The following is an 18,986-nucleotide window of genomic DNA, read 5'->3' on the forward strand; positions in this document are numbered from 1 at the left end:
TCAGCCTGACAGATTCCACGAAGATTGTATTTGCCTAAAAGATGGCTGGCAGTGGAATGACCGACACAAATAGGTCAAAGGAAACGGTGTACACTGCTATGCTATTTCCGTCCATGGCAGTCTGGGATTTGATTTCGTAGTGTCATTGTTTTGAAACATGAAGCCATTCCCCACTCCACTTCAGAAATTAAACCTCTGGCATAAGCTTCAAAATCAAATTATCTCTGTCTTGCCAACTCCATAACTAATGGTTTTTCTACAAATTTGCAAGCACGGTAACAGACTGCTGAATTGTTTAAAGCTGATGCTAATAATAAACAGCTGCTAGTTTTACGTGTGCTCCGTCTCACTCAGACTCACTCTGACAAGAAATAAAGAAAAAATACTACTTATAATATACTTGATAATTGATTCATAGTATACGGTGAGATGGGTGTACGTATATGTATCACACACACAGAGGGCAACGAGCTCACCTCCACAAGGGAATATACGTAATAATAATTCAATTATTGAATTATATAACAATTTATACTCTGATTAGTGTGCTGTTACAACAACGTAGCTAAGAAGTAAAAAATGTATTTAGATAGTGCCAACTGAAAAATGCGATGTTTGAAAGGTCAATGGATGTTAGGACAGAGACAGGGTGTCTTTCTAAAGATGACCACCACGTGCGCTGTCGAGCGAATAAGTTCAGTCTGATCAAGAAACAAGATCGAGGGAAAAAATTATTCATAATCGTCCACTTTTTACAAAATCGGTCTTCGTCTGCCGTCGAAAGAAGTGCGTGACTGCGAAAATACATTCATCCCTACATCAAGGGGAATGACTCGCTTTTGGCTTGCCCTTTTATTTTGCTTCTTTCTGATGAATTTGACCCTCAGGGGCGGTGCCCAATTTTGTATGAGCGAAACAGCGCAAAATGGATAGGGAGGTGGGGATGATGGCGAGGGGCAAATCACGAAAGCTTCACACTCAACGCACACGCACGCAGTCTAAAGCATTTCCCTCCAGGTCATCTTGTCTGGACACAAAACTTATCTTTCTACAGGGTGTATGTGTGTGTGGAGGGGAGGAGATGTCTTTTGCGATCGCACTCTACCGGGAATATGTTGATATATACAGCGACATGTGCATCAGCCTCCAGCCATTTCCGCGCCACATCCTGCACCAGACCCTCCTCGTGCCCCGCTAAATGCAAGTTGATGATACTTCGATCGCAAGCTTGGAAATAACGCGATGTTCATAAGAAAAGTTATAACCAGCGTTGGATGCTTGCAAGTAAAAAGTCTATCTCCCCCTCCTCTGTGCCCATATCTCCTCCAGCCCCGTCCCTTGAAGGCATAATTATGTTTATGTAATAATAATAAAAATTCTTTGTGAACTGATTCTTCAAACGAAACTGGGAAAGGTGAGATTACAATAGATAAAAATTCTGCAAACTGATATAACTGCTCCGTGGGATAAATAAAGTCGTATCTTATCTCAAATAAAAACACATCCTCCATCATTATGAAGTAGACCCTGACTCTCACACTAACCATCTTTTAATTTAGAGTACTAAAAATGCCTATCCTATACCTGTCCCCGTAGCGCAGTGGATAGCGCGCTGGACTTCTAATCCAGAAGTCGCGGGTTCGAATCCCGCCGGGGATGAATATTAGTTTTGAATGGCCACCATGTTCAGCAATTTGATCGCGGAAGAAAATGGCACATTGTTTTCAGCGAACACTTACGTTCAATGTTCCTGTGCGGTCCCCTTTTTCTTTTTTTAAACAGTATCAGTATTACACATTCACACGTCAGCTCTCAATGCAAAAATTATGGATTTCCCTGCCAGACGCGGAATGGGGAGGGATTGGTCTATTACACAGAGCCAGCAACTAAGGCTGCATAACGGGAAAGCATACTTAATTAATTGTCAACAGATGACACATGCAGAGAGAAAAAACAAACAAACAAAAACAGCTAAAAACAGCGTACCCGAGACGAGATTTGAACCCTGGGAAGCCTATATTCACTGGACTGGCGACAGGCGTTATAACTGTTGCGCCACCGGACCGCACTACTGCCAGCAACACAATCTGGAAGGATCTTATCCCCAAATCTGCTAAGCGTAAGGATTTAATCGTTCTGAGACGGACGTTGCCGCGCCCGAAGGCGCCATCCCTGCAACTTCGATCACCCACGGCACCTTAAGACACAGCACAGCCTTTTTTTTTTTGTTTTTGGTGGAGGTGGTGGTGGTGGTGATGATGAGGAGGAGGAGTAGAGGCGCTGTGACGTCAACAAATGTCGAGGCACTAAAAAGGAAGCTGCCAGAATGCAAGAAGACCTCTGTAAGACCACAGTCAGGCCCTGTCAACGGAACGAGGCTAGGTCTGCCACCTCCGAGGCATGTCATCAACTGCAGGATAATGCAGGTACGTGGACAGACACTCGTGTCTTAAAAATAAAAACTGTCGCTAAAGCGCCGAGGAAATGAAATAACAAAAAGCACAACAACAGCTGCGCCAGAATGGAATTTATCGCCGCCCGTCTCGTGCCTTCCTCACGAGTGACAAGGTTCACAACACGTTGAACACCAATATGAAGTCGCTCGGTCATTTTTGCACGGTGAACATTCACGCATACACATAAAACATTTATAAATAAGTAAATAGGTAAAGGTCTCCATGACCAGGAGGGTGAACAAGGAGTGGTTTACCTTGTCTACGACAAAGCGTCTGACGCCAAAGATCAGCCCTTTCCTTTGTGTTGGATGGGCAGGAGTTTGTTTAGTCTCAGGCCCCAGGTGAGCCTTAAAGGGATTCTCAAGGCAAAATAAAACTTTTTAGAATCTCATAATTAAACCTCATTCATTTTGTGTCTGCTCATATGCAAAACACTCAAGGTTGTGTATGGTGTTGTGTTTAACAAGAGAAATTACACGGGAGCCTTATAACCTCTGCAAGTGACTTAGAAGCAAAACAGAGAGCGATGCCTAGAGAATGTGCCGCACCTGATTTGCAAGAAAAAAGGGACACAGTCGTTAGTCACACTCCTAACAGTAAACAGTGCCCAAACTTTAGAACCATGTCTAATACTGGCAAAGGGTCACAGGAAAAGCGATGTTAAAAGTAATCCAGAATCGTATTAACATCACCGCTGGGGGAAATATCAGCAGAAGAACAGCTGGTTTCAGACCAGGAAGGAGCACAGATGAATAGATCTTCAAATGCTGCATTCTGATAAAATAAAATGTACAAGCCAGCTCCCGCAAGGAGACATATCCTCTGTAACCCCAGGGAGAGGGCAGGTCTCCAGGGTTGACAACTGTGCGACTGACAACCGTTACCTTTTTTTTTTTTTTCGTCCTCCATGTTATGCGGCATCTGACGAAAATATTGAGATGCCGGTCCCGACAATAATCCCCAGTCGGCAGATGTACTGCAGATTGACATATCTCTGTTTTTATCCTTACATCACTTTCTGTCTCAATCTCTCCTCCCCCTCTCCCCTTTTCATGCAAGCATAAATGCATCCAGCATTTTCTATTCACTATTTTGTAGATAATGCAACCAAAAACATCTCTTGTGAGGTTTGTAATGCGCCATGGCTATTTGTTTAGTGCATTTAAGCGCAGACTGGAGGGTTCTACCACCATAAGACAGTCTGCGCCGCAATGTCTGATTGTCCACTAGCAAATTTGTTTAGACCCTGAACATGCGTTTAGTATTTCCAGACACACACATAGGAGGTTCTGTCACTGCAAGAAGGTCTACGTTGGGTACACAGCAATGATGTTTTGTTTAGTTCAAGACTTGCCTTAGAATGAAAGTGACTGGATAACAATCGCTTTTGAAATGTTTTCAGCAAATTCTTGAGTACGGTGTAGGGACGACGTTGTACGGCGTTTGAACAAAGCAGACATCTGCATAATTATAATTATACAAAGTTAATCCACTGGCATTTGTAACTAATATCTTTCGGAACTTCATCTGAGTGTAGAAGAGAACATTCAGCAACTGCGCATTGTGTCCTGGTCTGTTTTCTTTTAGACAAATCTAGGTGTGATTAGAAAAACATTAGTGTAATACTTGTCTTGCTACTTCAAATGCCACCGGAATATGTTTTTGTGATACTTTGAGTTCTATTTCAGGCGATTTTTCGCCGATTGTTCGTGTTGCCCTTTAAAGCCTGAAAGTCTAGCACGATCTGTCTGTCTGACTCTCTCACCTTTGACTTTGCACTGGCGGAAAAAACACCTGTCGGCTGCTACTAGCGACACCTTTTCTGAATGAGGACATGTGTGGAGATGATTTTTTTGTCTTCATATTTTATACACTTATATAAGAATAAACTCGTCTTAATACTAGGAAAATTATGCTCCGTCCTCCTCATGTATGTGTGCAAGTGAGAAAGGCTGGTGCTAAAAATGTACTAATAAGCATTGGGTGTATTTTTTTTAGATTAAAATAATTCTTTATTTATATAAATACACACACATATAGGTGATTTGTCAAACAGATCACGCTGAAATTCACCTTTATTTTGCCTTTTTATAAATTTATCGTTGTAACAATTAATAGCAAAACAGTGATATTTACCACACTGATAGTCTTCTTATGTTCGTATGTCTCAGTAAAGACAATTCTGAGTGACTAACAGCCGCGCCCCAAGCTTCCGGTTTGACCACCAGTGAGAGTGAACTGCACATGCGCTGGTTATCTGACGAAATGAAACTCATTAACCTTACTCAGCAGTTCTTGTCGGGCACGTGCAGAGGCAGCCTTGTCAATGCCAGCTGTGCAAATGTTTGCCAGTCACTTCCCGCTTCACCAACCAACTCGTCTAGTTTTTTTGCCTACACAAGGACTGAAAAACTAATTTAACTTTCCTTGTTTTTCTGTTCAATTAAATAAAAAAAGAAATGCCGTGTAGGTGAAAAAGTCCTTGGTGAAATCTGAGATTCAATTTCGCAGAGACGTGTACAAGATAAAAGAAATTGCGTAGACCAGGGGGAAAGGGCGAGGAAAAAAGAGACGGAGAACAGGAGACAACATCCGACTATGTAGCCATTCTTTCTTTTTGGTATTACAAACTGACCTAACATAGTTTCCCTCTCCCCACAATGCTCTCAGATAACAAGACACTCTCACGCTTCCCTCATCACTAATTATGTTTCTTGTAGGAAATTCCCAGACTGCCTTGTCTTATCTCTCTTTTCTCCGGTATCTGTCAAGATGGCGTGTTTTAAAATACCCCCTCCCCTCTTAGTTTTCTTTTTTTAAGTCTCATGTTCCTGAACCCATTTCGTAGATCGATTCTAAAGAAATGTACAAACTACAAGATGCTTCAGCTTCTGTCTGTGAGGCCTTTGATGACTTCCTTATTCCTCCAGCCGTCTGACAGTAAAGGGTTTCAACTGTTGGCCGCGTCATTGAGCTCTGCGGTCGTTTCCTTGTTTGTGTGGACGAAAAAAAGTCAGTAGCACGACTGTTAACCTATGACTCTTCTTTTCTATTTGCTGTCTTCTCGCTGCCCGTTCTGTTCCAGAGCCCTTGGCGAGATTTTCTTTTCTTCCTATCTTGGTCATTTCTAATGCAGAATTCACGAGGTATACAGTTTTTTTTGGTTCTATGATCACACACCATTACTAAGCATTTGTACTGTGTTTAAATAATGCATGTCTCACAACATCACGAAGGATTCCTTTTACTCCCAGCCACCCACCCTCACACACCCACCACCTCCGTGCTTACTAAAGACATGACTTTCCACGTTTCCAAATCCTCTTAACTTCTATTGCACTTTTCTTCACTAGATCGTCTTTACACAATGTAATCTCTCTTTCTCTACAGCCAGTTTATGGTATCCTGTCTGACATTTAAATTTCGATGATATCCTGATTTCAAGTCAACAACAATCTCTCTTTACTATTAAAAAGTTCGAAATATAAAGAATGGAATAATCTAAACAAAGAAACAATAAATCATGTTATTCTTCTTTAATAGTCATCTCTACTTTTCATTTTATCTTTCATAAGCTCTTTGTGTTTACCGAACATATAGATTGTTTTTACATCCCAATGACACAAAGTGTGTATCAAAATATAAACGATATCTCCCACATCCTGGAACCCACCAGTGATCGATTCATCAACCTCTCCCAGTCCGGACAGGTAAGCCCTTAGATGGCATTATCACATTACACAGACCTTCAATACAATACATACTCTCCCCACCCTTTCACATTTCAATGGCATCTTAAAAAACTAAATGTTTACACGTTGTTTTTTCATAAACTATTTGCTTTCGTGGAGAGATTAACACAGCTTAATTTATCCGATTTCGAAAAGTCAGTAAAGTTTCGAAAACTCTCGTTGCTTTCTATAGCTAGCTTATCCGAGATAGACTTTCCCAATCTTGCGCTTCCCCAATGAAAGACACTCGAGCAAACAGCAACTGTCTTTCCCAAGCTGTCTGAACTGGAAGGGACCGGCACAATGCTTATTTCTTTCTTGGAATAAACTTACCTTAAGCGAGTTAAAGGCAAGTCAACCCCTATGGATGAAGCTATGGATGTATGTGTAGAGCTTATCCATCTTTACTTTGAGCCCAAGCAAAGGGTGGCAAATCCCTCTCCGCAAAATAATACATTTCCTAGTTCTCTTTCAAGTCCTATGTGGAAGCTCCCAAACAGCTGTAAAACTGTAGTGAAGGGAGCAGACTGCTACCATCCGAAACACAACACTGGCTACAAATGAAGCTCAATTTTACAGGTAGATTGCTAACATGTGCCTCAATACCCCGATACTACAACATAGTCTTTACTACGCCGCTTTGCTAACGTGCATCATAACTGAGCTCTGTGGACCATTACAGTTTACCTGTCCATGGAGATGATGACAGTGCATGCATGTTCTACCTGTCAAATATGACAGTCCGGCTTGTTTTTTGGCACACATGCGCAGATAGTCTTTCTTATTTTTAATCAAAATGTAGTACTTCAAAATGTAATCCCTGATGGGTTGGTAGGATTTTAGATGCTTTGTGATCACTCAGGAATGGACAGTTCCAGCGACTATTTGCGGTCTTTGCTAACGCGAGGAAGGTTGGAAAAACAAGAATTAAGGACGGCAACATGGCGCTCACTAGACGGATTGGTCCATAATCAAACTGACTACATCTTGCTGCCGAGACGCTTCAAATCCAGCATCAGCAAGGCCAAGGTAAGAGCCTATCCAGGCGCTGACATAGGTCGCGACCATGACCTTGTCTTAACGAACCTGAAGCTTAAGTTGCAAGCGAAGCGACTGTCAAACACACCCCGAATTCACTTTGATTTGGAGAAGGTGCAAGATGCAAAAATCGCAGAAGTCTTCAAGGCCACAGTTGGAGGAAAATTTGCCGGACTGAACCTGATGAACTGTAATGTGGACACCCTCGCTGGAAACACCAAAGGTGCTATTGTCATAGCCCAGGAGGGTCAAGAGCTTTATCAACAGCACAACGTCAACAACAATATTCCTACTAATTATAGTTCTTGCTGTGTCTCCCTCACTCTGGGATCTTCTTGTAAGCAAGGCCCTCCACTATTTTCTCACAAATACTAACACATTATATAAACATGCTTTGAATTAACTACGCAGCTTACAAGGTTATTGGCGAATTAGCACAGCCACCATACTGCAGACTGACATGTGGTAAACCCGGCCATCTCAAACGCGCGGAATTCCAATGACGCTGCCGTTGTACTCGGACAACGGAGAAATATTAGAGTGCCTTCGGCACCATTAGGTGCCGAGAGTGGTAAATGTTGACAACCAGGTTCCAGAAATCTAATCAGAACATAAAAAATTTCAATATGGCCCAGGGAAAGCAATTGGAGAAATAGCGTATGTCAAAAGACTGTGCCTCCAGCCCGCCATTTCTTAAGACGCGACGCTTTTTGAAAAAACAGCCAGAGAAACAGCAAGGCATTGCTCTGCTTTTGTAATATCCTTTCATATTTTCTTGCACTTTTAGCAACTGACAACTCTTATGTCTGCACGAGTGGTGCGCGCGCCATGCTTCTCTGTCAAATTCGATCTCATGTAAGGGAAAAGTTAAAGATCCTCACAGAAGCCGTAGTGGCAGGGTCAGGGTGTATGTGAGTGATTTGTCGTGTCTAGGACACTGCATGCGGAAGGCAGGTCCCATTCCTTCCACATAGTTTACCGTTCCTGATAAAGAAAGTGAGTATTTTCGCTGGGAAGCTCGTGACAGAGGGAATGTTTCAGCCACAGAACCTCGCAGGCATCGCACCTGGAACCTTTCTGCTCCACAGTCGAGCGTACTAACCTCTACCTACAATGAGTCCAAAGAAAATTCGCAAACTAGGGATCGCGAATATTGCAACACATGAACCATTATGCCACGGGTGTTCATTTTCTTTGAGAACAAAACGGCAGGTCGCATTTACATGTATGTTTATACCATGAAACGCAATAAAAAAAAAAAAAAACAAACAAACAACCCACCCACACACAGATTTTGCGACGGGGTTAAAAGAAACAAGAAGAAGAAGCAACGTGAGGTGAATGTACAAAAAGAGCCACCACCACCAACATGGCAGTAAACACAAGCCTGGCATCGAGCAGTGGCCGTCACATTAATGCTTCTCCCATGGCGAGCTTGACTTGCAACTGGCGTCTGAACGCGATGCCTTCTTGTAATTCCTTCTCAGCTCTGCCCCTAGGCTGTGTCTCGGATCTTGTTTTCTGTGAAATTGTGTCCCGATCGTCTTCGCCAGCCAACCCACCCTTGTGGCAGCTCTTTCCCTTTCAAGCCTCAAGTCAAAGAAAGTGAGGTTTCTTCTTTACCTCCCCCATCCCCGAAGTCTCATAGCCGACACAAAACTAGAAATAAAAAATCGCCCCACGCGCGAACATGCCAAATCTCGAAGTCGTCTATAAACATTACAAAACATAATATGTCCAATAATAAAAGTACTTTCTTAGTCTATCGACATCCTGTCAGAATGTCTTTATCTGATAAATTTCAAGATTAAAAAAAAAAAAAAGGAATGTCCTATAACAGATTTCGGTTTTCTAGTTTGTGAGATGGAGTAAGAAAATATTTCCGGCTGCATGTACACGACTTCTTACATGTGAAGAAGCGCATCACTAACACACATTATCTTGTGCTTTCAGGCCTGCACTGTGAAACCTTGTCCCTCTCATCTTTTACAAGAGGTTTTGAGGTATTTTTCTTAAGTTTTTCCTGTCGTTCCATTAATGACGAGTAACAGTGACCCCCCTTCACTTTCACTCCCTGAAAACAAAAATGTCGCCCATTAATCTATAAATCTTCTTCAGACAATGAATCGTGAACACGCACAATGGCTGACGTCAACGCTTGGCGACCACTACCTCCTCCTCCAGCAGGAGAGCATTTGATTAATCCGAGCCCTCCACCGCCGTTACTTCTAAATGCATTGCAACAAAATCCTGGATTTTATTCACGGTGCCCGAGCTTACAAACTGCCCGATTAAGTCTTTCGCCCACACCCCCATAACAACTTCATCAAGATGACAATCGCCATCTGAGCGCCGCGACTTTTTGCTCTCAAAGAAAGGACGGGGCTGGAAGGTTGCAATACAGAAGAGGTTTAGGAATACAGAAAGAATAATAACAAGAAGATCAGATTAAATTATAGGTCAATGGATAGACCCAAGAAGGTGGAATCAATACCAATTTTTGTTTTGTAAAACCTTGTTCATACCAAGGTAGTAAGGCATTGGCAATCCCGACATGTGAAAAGTATAGAAGTGTGGGAGAAAGAGATCGACAAGTAGTGTTGCGACCTGCAGTAACTGGGTTACCACAACAGCTAGACACACTCCTCCCAGCTTGTGCTGCAGAATCGCAAGTGGTGCGACATGCCGAGAGGACAAGGATGAACATTGCCGTCTGCTGGTAAGTGCCCGCGTGGCAGACACGCACTCTTTAAGTCGATGTGAAAACAAGTCGCCGGCGAAATAACTGACTGTGGCTTCAGCAACTCCGTTAGCTGAGTCCACTGAGTGTCTTTAGCTCCTACCATCTCATCCACCTGAGACTTGTCTTCCCACTTTACATCAAAGTTCTTGTGAAAGTTCATCAGTTCAGGTACAGCGATACGCCCTTAATAAACAAAGAAAGAAAGAAACAAACAAGCAAACAGCAAAAATAAACGTCTTTAAACCAAATACCCTTCTTCGCCTTGTACCTTATAATCCTGAAAAGTCAATGTGGCAGAGGTGCGGCTCTTCGAAAGTTTTCGTCGGCAAGAGTTCCGACAAACGTATGTGTCTGGATGCGCTAAATTTGTGGCCATAAAAATAGATGTTCGATCTGTGGGGCTGAAAACAGAATGTCTTTCACCTCCAGACAAATACAAGCTGGCTGTGGACAGAAATTGTCTTTGTCAATGACGACAAAGTAGCGCGATTTACTGGCTTGTTACAGTTCCTGTGAAAAACGAGACAAAACGACTCACAATCCGCCTCCACCCTTCCTTTGCAATCAACCTCTGATATTCATCTTCCTAACCATGAACAATGCCTACAGGCGACATGTCGATACATCTGGTACAGCCAAAGATAGATGAGGCAGAAGCAGCGATCTTTTTTTTTACTGCCGTAAAGGAAAGCAATGAGTCGATGAGTGTTTGACGATGCTTACATCCGAATGACCACGTTCTTGACAGGACGAAGCTCTTGAACAACAAAATTCCATTTAGTCGTCACGGCTTTTCGCATAAACAAAGTGAGACACTGCAGGCGCATCAGACAGTGCATTCACCTGCAGCATGGCCTCCATACAGTACAATCACAACAACGTTCCGGACATTGAGAGTCTCTTGCAAGTCACCGTGTAAACCAAGATTGAAAACTGATGGCGACAGCATGTGTCAGGTCTGGTCTTTATCTACCAAGAATGAAAGAACAGTTCAGCAGAAAAACTAATGTGCAACATTACTTCTCCGGTGGACGTGTGGTAGCCTGCCGACACGACTCAGAATGTTGGGTTATCAGAAGGAAAACAACCAGCTATATATATATACTTTCATACTCAAAAACAAAAAGGTCATCACCCATCACCTAGGCAAAGCTGGTTCTTCTTGCTCTGATATATATATACTGGAGAGAGAGAGAGAGAGAGAGCAAACCAACGCGTTCCATCTGAACGCTTTTTCCTTCAGCAACCAAAGTAATCAAACTACCTTTAGGTAATTATAAATACTTTATCTAATAACTTTCCCTTGTTAGCGCGTGTGCATATACTTTGTTACATGAACGTGTTTCATCGAGTACATCCAATATCCCTCTGGCACCAATGACTGGCTTGCAGAAACACACACATAACGAGAGAAATTAACCTTCACAATCTAGGAATCGGGAGTTTAGGTGGATGAAAAAAAAAAATGATGAACGTGGTTACTACACAGGAGCTTCGTATAGGCTCGTTGAGGAAACCCTTCGTTTTCCATTTCTTGCTTATTTGCCAATTCTCAGCTCAAGACGAGGGCCCTTTCCCCTACCCCTAACGCCAATATCCAGTGAATGTGCCTCGCGAGATTCAATTACTCCATATCGACAAACCAAACGTCGTTTGCATTTTCTTGACGGCCATATCGTCCTCTGCTTCTGCACGCCAGGACAGGTTAGCGACCGTAACTGGTGTAGTCAGCAACTGATGGACATGCAGTTCTTTTGCGCGTTGTGTGTATGTGTGTGTGGGGAATAAGAAACTCGCCTTATCGTCTTTCTGCAGTCTAGAAATAGAGAATGATGACGAGGGCGGCAGCATGTGAGTGGTTGGCCATTTCGGAGGACGGGTGAATTCTCAGTTTACAACAGGCGTTAGACAGCATGTCTCTAAACCGCCTTCTCTCCCCACAGTGGTCTCCCTTCATCCCATTCACCCCCTTCTCTATTTATGGGACTGCTGGCGCATGCAAGCGAAAGAGGCCTCTATGTGTGACGGACAGCTGTGAAAGGTGTTATTTTTCTATTATATATTTTGAGTAAGCGTTTTACACTTGTAAGAATTCTTTTAATGGCACATATAACCCGGGTTCATGCTTATGTCATTTCTAATTACAGGACAAGGACGAAGTTCAAATAATTACTGACGCAATGTAATCGCTGATATGTGGCACCTTTTTTTAACACTCGACATCTCCCCATTCACGATACGTTTACACTATACAGCCTATATACAAACGTTCTAAACCAAGCAGTCAGCAGCAACCACTCACCCCTCTGAACATGACTGGCAACGAGCCACCAAGACAAAGCCACCACATACTTCATTCGGCAACCTCTGGCTGTCTTTGCACAAGCATCCAGTGAAGCGATGACCAGACGAAGACCTAGAAACCCTCCCTGGCCTAACTGCAAACATTTCCGGTCATCTATGATTCTGTTACAAAGATTGTCTGGAAAGTTAAACGACAACCGCTTCTAAACGCTTAAGAAGCATGAGTTATTCTGTCCCCATCTTTTACTCTCACTTTTTCTACACCGTTGAAACTAATGCGAAGATAATTTTGGGCTTAATACCTTAGGCAAGCAAGCACGCGCACACACACACGCGCGGGGAGAAAGGAGCAAAGCGACGCACCAACAAATGAGAATTAATAAAAAGGAAAAGGAGTTACTAACCGCAACGATTTATCGTGAAAAGGATCACCAGAAAAAGCAATTACTCCTGTAGACGCTGCCTGGCACGACAGCGAATGGAAGTGATGAGGGGCAACACAGATGAGAATTAAGCACGAGAGATAGCCAGTGTTGTACTCGGCCTAGACCCTAGGCCAACCGTCGCTGTCACTGCCCTGGCGAGACTCATCTCCCACAAGTCCACATTCTAACAACACTGAAGATACCGGCGGTATTGCAAACAGTGTCAGATACAAAACTGTGGTACAAAGCAGGAAAAGACCAAATAAAAACATTCAAGGAACTTTAAGGCCTACCGAGCTGCCGCAAACCTAAAAAGGGAAACAAAAGTGAGACTGGGAGGAGGGAGGCTAATGGATTGTTAGAGACAAGAAGACAGGAGGACAAAACGATGTGCGAGAACTAGCAGGCTAGGGGAAAACAATCCCGAAATCTGGGTTAGCGGTTAGTGCCGTGCTATTTTACTTTTTGATTTTGAGGTTTTCTGGCAGATGAGGCTCTCGATGTTTCCCAGTAAACACTGCTCTCTGTCATTAAGAGATTGTGTTAATGGTGCAACAGACCGAGCATCCGTTTTACTACTGTTTCTGCTCAATCTTTCTTTATAGCAAAGTGATGGCTCTGGATGTGTACGCATGCAAGCGTGCACGCAACACATAACTCTCTCTCTCTCTCACAAAATTACAATATATATAACACTTCGCATCTTCATGAGACGATATAGGAACCAGTCATCATAATTGCAGGAAAGTCTGTAGGTCGCGCAAGTTGGATCTTTCATAGACAGTTCAATGTGTTCCATTTTCTGCTGGCATTTTCCTCCATTAAATGATTCTTCCTTTTTTCTCTCTCTGCAAAATTTCCCTCACTGCCTAACGGCTTAAAGTAAAACGTTTCCAGACACCCACAAATCATGGCAAACAAAATATTTACCTTTTATCGCGAAATTCAATTCAGAAGGGGTGCAGGGGTAGGGACTGATGGAATAACAGGGGAAAAGGAGGAAGGCGGTGCTGTGCATTGTGGGGTCGTAACAGCACGCCATGTTGTTCTAGCAACTTGTGGAAGAAAGGAAATGCGTGTTGCCCCATCCTCCCACTCCGTTGGCTCTCTCGCCCCTTTTACTTCATTCTCTAAAACAATTCCCTGAGTAATTGCTCGCACTTTGTCAAGCGATGTCTTTAAGCTAATGAACTTTCTTCCAAATTTTCCTTGCCGTTTGTTTCAGAGAGCTCGTTGAACTGGCAGGTCAGGGAACGCAGATGTTCCCATAAGCCACAGACTTGAATATGCCATCAGGTTAGCCTCTGCACCATAAGCTTGGAATGTTCAATGAAGCTGTTCAAGTCTCCAAAATGACACTTCACCATTCCAGCATGGCCGTCCGGGACGCGGCACCAGAAACATTGAAAATGCTTGGGAGCTGTTCATATGACAATCATTCATGGGCAGAAGCCCACAAAGATCCCCATGCATTTCCAGCCGGCCGAGTAACAACTCCTGATGCCTGGTCTAGACGAAGATATAGCGATGGCGTGTAATCTCGGCTGCAGTTGCATTGGCTGGTCTTTGCGAACCCAATCCTGTCGAAATGGGGGAGGCTGGGAAGATTATGGTGCTAAAAGATGATTTGTCACAAGCGATGGAGAGGTTTGGGGGACAGAAATAGGTTATCAGTTAGAAGGGGCGAGGGAAAATAGAGGAGGGGGGGGGGCTTATCGAGTTGGGAGGACCGGTGACACAGATGGATATAAAGGCTGATGTAAACCTCTAGAGTCCATGTCTAGTCTGTGTCTGTGCGTGTGTGTGCGTGTGTGAGATTGATAAAGCGGTGGGATGGAAGTCACGATGTGGTCTATGAGGTGTCTTGAAATAGAAGCGTGTTTTTCATGCAATACCTTTCATGAGTGAGAATTTATCTTTTAGATGTTTAAACTGGAAAAAAGTCTGTTTTTACATCATCTCCGACATTTAATTATTTTGAAGGATGAATCTGATTTTAAAAAATACATTTAAGTAGAGCAAAGTTAAAAATGAAGTCTTTCAGTATGTGATTGTGACACAAGTGGAATAACAACGCTGTTTGGGTAGAACAACAATCGTAACAAAAGTACAAACTCGCGGATAAAGACTGCAAGTTTGTAAGTTCGCCGCAACACTGTGTATGCCGAGCTTACAGCATACAGTGTCCTGCCATTCTTTTCATTCACTTCCACTTTCATTCGTCCCTCCATTTATCTCATAGTTATGTTTTAGCGTCTTCAAACACGTTTTCCTCAACTTTCCTGTCACCACGCCACGAAAGCATGTTTTCTCATAAGCAGTCTAATTAGAAAGTGTTCTTGTGTCATTCCGTTCGTTTACATGATTTTTTTCCCTTGTTCCTTCAGTGCTAGCACTGTTGTCAACACAGAGAGAAAGACATAGACAAAGAGAAGTGTGTGGTACGAAAGGGGAGGGATGACTGAATGGCCAGACCTCCCTTTGCACTTATGGCTGTTCCGACTCCTTTAGCCTGTAAGTAAATAAAGCAGCAGCCCCCAAGCTAAGTCTGACGCATCGCCGTGTCGGGAGTCGCGAGAGAACGCGAGCATGCCTGTTGAGTGATTTGTGCGCAGATGAGGCCGAAGCTTCACCTCTTGTCGCACCCGCTACCAAACTGGGTGCTCAAGGGCCACTCTCGGTAAGTCCCACTAAGGATGGTGTGATGGGGTAAGGGGAGGGAGAAGAAGGAATCGATCGGGCAAGCATCCCCATAGCTCGCTGGTAGTTACTTTTGCATCCAGCTCGTGCTGAACCGCGGGCACCGAGCGATCACAGACGAGGGCTAATTGCATCAACACCTCTGCAAAGCTGACGTTTTGCGCCCGCTCTGGCCAACCCTTGTAATCCGCAGTAAAACTCGCGTATTTGTCAGCCCTTTGCCACAACTCCCGGGTGCCCGCTGCGCAATAAAGTTTTAATGTCCAGACCCAGTTTGGTTGTGGATGCCTCCAAGCCGAGGGAGGACTAGGTTAGTGGGTGCCATACCTCCTGCAGAAAAAAGACTGTAACAAAGAGGCAATATAAATCGTGGCAATTAAATCAAACATTCTGTGCGACTATCATGCGATCTCGATAACATTTCCAATGCAGTTTGACCCTAATGTTGCAATGGGCTCCGCAGCACGAGTACTGGTTGGTTGGTTAATATGCTTGCTTACATATGCACAGCGACACCCTCACTAACCTGTGTTTTGGTTTATAAAAAAAGACAACAACAGTGTGTTTTGCAGACATTGCAAAACTGGGTTAAGGCGTTAAGCAGAAGGAAACAGACGGCATCTTGAACAGACTGTACTTTTATACACAGAGACCGTTCTTTTTTTCTTTTGGTGACTCACAGACGTCCGTAAAAGGCTTCTCATTTTTATGACTTTTTTTTTTTTTTTGTCGAAGACAAATCAGATACCAAATAGGTAGACCCTCTGAACCTCTTAGGAGACTGACGTCTGCGGGAATTAGGACAATGCAAATCGAGCATTTTCAGTGTTCCCTACAGAATACTGGCTGTAAGTGTGAGAGAGTGAAAAGCCTCGCAGCTAGAACGCCTTCTACACAACACAAAGATGCTACGAGGAACAGTCCAGTCCTTTTGCGTCTAGCAACTTTCAGCTACACTCTCCAAATGGTTCCAGATTATTATTGTTAAAATACATTCTTCGTCTCTGAGTCATGGAGCCTGTTTACCCTTTTCTCAAGCTATATCAACTAGCATTTTACAAAAGTATAAATGTATGTTCGAACGGATGCTGATGTCAGAGTGCAAATGCAATAAATTAGTCTTTCTCGGCATCATGCCGACCATTTAGAAAATCGTAATTCGTCTTTTTTAAACATTTCTTATGAAAGTGTTGACCCAGCTGCGATTGATAGTTTGCAAAGCTCGATTCATAATGAGATATTACTAAATGTACAAATGAGTGTTGGACAGTACCATCCCTAAAAGATCATGTCTGCTGCTCAACCTTTATTAAAGGCACACACACACCAAGACAGAAACTTTCCCTTGACTTTATTCTGTTTTTACCAGCAAGCTACATTCCCGGCGCATAGGTCATGTTAGAAGACTTCCCCTGATTTTACTCTCACTCTTCACGCTATGTTTTGCATTTTCGATTCCTTCGTCTTCACTTCGAATGAGATTGAAGAGAAGCTTTTTTTGCTTTTAAAAAAGGTTAATACAGCTTGGTTTCCTTCTAAAAAGGAATCAACACTTCGCTCTACTGTCGTCTCCAGAAGTTCCCATCGCTGTCAGCTCCATGAGCGGAGACCCGGACCAGACGCTGACTAAAGAAGCGGTGATGGGTCCAGAAGGTAGCAATTTGTCCAGTCCCGCCCGACACTTTGTTTTCTAAGCGCTCGCTCGCCCGCCATGAAAAGGCTAACCACCTACAGTCTGCCACCACAAGACGCCAACATTTCACACTTAAGTACCCCATACAAAATAAATAAAAGACATGATATGGTCTTCCTGCTCCTTCTTCCCAGTCTTCTTGCCCACATCTCGTTCTATTACAACACCCGTTTCTTGCTATGTTTTATTAAATATAAATGTTACTACTTTGTTTTCCACAGTAAAAGAATCATTTGTACTTGAAAGACTGAATTCTGGTTTCTTGTCTCCTTGCACCTCTGATACATTTTCTTTTAACATGTATGCAAGTTGTTATTGTATTATTTTATGAACATATTTCCCTCTTTAAGACCAGATTTAGATATGAAAAAAGTTACTTATACGATCACCCTCGTAACGAATGGTCGCTGTCAATTTTCTCTCCCCCTTCTTCTGTGTGTGTGTGAGAGAGATAAATTAGTCGTCTTATACTACACTACAGTGTAGTGTCCAGAATGTTGCCACTGCTTGCCAAGTGCTTGCTTCCAACACGCAACACACTTGTATCATTATTTCACCTATGTATGGAGGTGCTGGCGTCTCCGGCACTGGTGAATTTCCTGCCACGAAGCTGTCGTTCAGCAGCGAAGCCATTCATGCTCTAAAGCTAGCCTCGCATGCGTAGACTAAATCAAATAAAACGGGCGGTCAAGAGCCACAGTCTGACCCCACTGATGGGTGGGTAGGGAGGTAGGGGGTAGACGTTAATCTGCAACGATGACTGCACCTAATTTCGATCCAAATCGAATTTCTTGTTCCAGAAGGTCAGACAAGCTCTTAGTCCTCTGTTTACAGTTCTCGACTTGAATCGTACCGTGTGAAACCGACTTTTGCTCGGGAAGAAACTCCGGCAACACGCAATACATCCATTTCTTTTGGAGAAAAAAAAAAACACAATCTCATTAATCTCACTGATCCCTATCTTCCGTTCCTTCACTGCTGTTTCTTCGGAGCTTTTCTAGTTGCCAGGATGTTAAGATTGATTCATGGCGGACACTTGGAGAGCTGGGGACGGGGTAGGGGTGAGGAGCGGGGAGAGGGAAAGAAAGAGCACGACCAGCATCAGATATGCCATCCGTGGCATGGAATTCAATTCTCCCTAGAAACTGCCGCAGCCATCGTTCCGTGCGTTGAGTGCCGACTGACCAGCAATGCACAAACAGAAATGTCTAGGAACAACCGTGACATTCAGCACCTCCAGGCTTCTTGGCCGTGTGATTTGCAAGGCGATCTAAACCGCCATGATGGATAAGCACGTGCGATTCGCACGCCGTCGACCTGTCCGTGGTGGCTATTTACAACTTCTCGCTCATCCTCTGTGGCAAACGACCAAGGGCGTCAACTTTTCAAGGTGTCAAGCACACCACTTACTCCACAAACACAGGAAGTATTGCAAGACATCCTGGCTAAATCCTAGAACCAGGATGATGTCACATCAGTGCAAACTGGAAAACGATGGTTTATATTTGTTTTGTAATAAATTTGTTATGGGCGTAGCGAAAGCAAACGTTTCCTCTCACTTCTACAAGATGACGATTTACCATCCTTGCTCTGTCAATAACTATATTTCAACAGCATAAAAGAAACGTCTTCTGCATAATTCTTAAAATTACAAAGCATAACCATGACAGCTTAAAAGTTATTTTATAAGAATATACTCTGGCGATCCCTTTAAAAGAAATAAGGTGTTATTTCAATGTTTGTTCTGCTTTTCAGCTTTCAAAAATACTCATGTGAGAAATTACATTTTCATTAGATGAATCAATTGCATTTCATTGCGCTGGATCTGTGGCCAAAAACAAATATTTGCTCCTGCATGCACACATGAACAAACACAACCACCCCTCGCCTGTTTTT

General features: G+C 43.3%; 1 non-coding gene across 1 annotated transcript; it reads left to right on the plus strand.

Moving 5' to 3' along the window:
* Window positions 1-1,586: 1,586 nt before the first annotated feature.
* Trnar-ucu lies at window positions 1,587-1,659 on the plus strand. Its single transcript has one exon. It is a non-coding gene; the product is annotated as a tRNA-Arg (tRNA).
* Window positions 1,660-18,986: the final 17,327 nt, after the last annotated feature.

Source organism: Pomacea canaliculata, linkage group LG2 (genome assembly GCF_003073045.1).
Source record: "Pomacea canaliculata isolate SZHN2017 linkage group LG2, ASM307304v1, whole genome shotgun sequence".
In the NCBI taxonomy this organism is placed as follows: domain Eukaryota; kingdom Metazoa; phylum Mollusca; class Gastropoda; order Architaenioglossa; family Ampullariidae; genus Pomacea; species Pomacea canaliculata.